The following is a 2,176-nucleotide window of genomic DNA, read 5'->3' on the forward strand; positions in this document are numbered from 1 at the left end:
AGAAACTGTGTTTTGTGAGATGGCATTGAAAATGATAACAAAAACAAGCAGAATAGTAAGTGAACAAATCACCCCCTTGACACAACCCATTAAAAAATGTAAGAGCAAAATCAAAGCGAAATGCACAAAAACTACCCAAGAACAACAACAATAACTCCAACAAGAACATTAGTAACAATTACAACACGTTTTAAAACAAACATCGAGGAGGTTCTCAAATTTAAAGATGTTCACGTGACATTTCATTCAAATGACTCGCTAATTGTGCTCTTTCAACCCTTAAACTTAAAGAATTAAAAAATTTTTATTGAATAAATAAATGTAGACTACGTAAATAAAAGCAATCAAGAAATATTTTAAAATTTCTTTAAACAAAAATTTAAAAAGATATTAATAAAAAATCAAGAATTTAGAACATGAAACGAAATAGAAGGAAATAATTGGAATAGATAGATAATAATAATAAGCAGCACAAATACGTGACTATATCAAAGGGTATATAAATCGATCAATGAAGAAATGCAATTACAAAACAATGTATCAACTAACGAATTAGGTAACCAATCATACAAAAAAAACAAGCAATCAATCACGTATACATAAGCGTACACACGCAACAAGAACAATAATCATCATATTTTCACATTAGGTACCTGGTACTCCAATCGCAGACTAATAAAGATTTGCAGATCATACCGTCACGCATGTAAAATACATTCCTCATTTATGTAGACTTTGTAAGAGAAAAAACAAAACAAAACAAAGCAAAACGACAATAAAAACGTGCGAAAAGGTAAAAAGCAGAGAGCTATGTAACAAATCTATCCATCCTTGTAAATAGAAACAAGTTGACAGCGGATATGTGAATTAATGGAAGAACGAACAAATTGGCACTCGAAAAGCTTTCGATCTTTTTCATCCCTATGTAACAAAAGCCATTTCTGTCATTGTCAACTGAGTGGAAAAAGAAAGCATGTTATGCAGCCAACAACTGCACTCAACAAAGACAATACCAACAAGACAGCTGCTAGTTTTTTTCCTTCTTTTTTTCGTCTATAAATATCAGCAACAACAGCAGCACCTGCAATAACAAGAACAGCAGCAATAGGTGCAGCCGCAGCAACAATGCAAACAAAAACAAAACAAAAGGAACAACGATCGTCCCCTGTGAGCCTGGAAAAAGCAAACAGAAAAATAACACTTTCGTAAGAGGTGTTGAAAAGTTGTAAATATCATATATCAGACTATGAGTGAATAAATTATAATTTAATTTCTTGTTTTTTCTCCATTTAACTATTACAAAAGTTTCAAGAAAGCAAAGTATCCATTACTTAAATCGTATTTTTACGAAGGAACAAATAATAAATTATAATTCCTATTTTCGAATTGGGCACGTGTTTTAGGATATTGATGCAGTCTCTGCTAAACACTCCCAAAATTATTTTTAAAAAACCCAACCCAACCCAGCAAGAACAAGACGAAACGAAAAAGAAACTCAGGAAGTCGATACAACACATAATTCGTTTCTATTACGACTACATTTCTACTTTCCATCCCCACTGCTTTCGTTTCCCAAAGTTCATAACCTTTACTCTCCCAAAAACTGCTCTCTGATGAGCACCAAAGAGTGACGACAAGCTAAAATGCTTCTAAAACATTTGATCAAGTGCTTCGCTCGAGCGTGACACCCGAATACAATACATAATACACATACATGTACTTGGAAAACAAAAACCGCAAAAGTCAGTATTCACATTATGCATGAATTTCAGCACGTGCTGATGGTAACACGACACAAGACGTGTCTTACTTTACCAAAACTTTGCAGGGCATGCCCGAAAATAAAATCTAAAAAAAGACAACAACAGAACGGTGATATAATATCAAAGAGCTTTAATTAGAACATTTATACATTTTTTCTTGTGTGTACATAGTCACGAGCAAAGCTTAAAAGCGGAGCTTTACAATTACCATTAGCAAAATAACGATTTTTTAAAAAAATGATACTTGAAAAAGCTTCAATATCTCACCTCTGTTTCGCTAAAATTTTTGCGTGGGCTTTTGTTTTTGTTCACTTTATACGTCTCTTTGCTTGTCCATCCAGCTTTGAGTCTGTGTCTTTCATCGCTCTGTAGAAGCCTGTCACTCCTTGCCAGCCGTTGCTCACCCCCCCCTC

At 33.8% G+C, this 2,176-nt stretch overlaps 1 protein-coding gene across 1 annotated transcript in view; it reads left to right on the forward strand.

Moving 5' to 3' along the window:
- Nucleotides 1-2,176, forward strand: part of LOC101848134 (cone-rod homeobox protein) — a gene marked incomplete in the record, with an annotated part of 55,785 nt that overhangs the window by 5,789 nt on the left and 47,820 nt on the right.

Source organism: Aplysia californica, unplaced genomic scaffold (assembly GCF_000002075.1).
Source record: "Aplysia californica isolate F4 #8 unplaced genomic scaffold, AplCal3.0 scaffold00404, whole genome shotgun sequence".
In the NCBI taxonomy this organism is placed as follows: Eukaryota; Metazoa; Mollusca; class Gastropoda; order Aplysiida; family Aplysiidae; genus Aplysia; species Aplysia californica.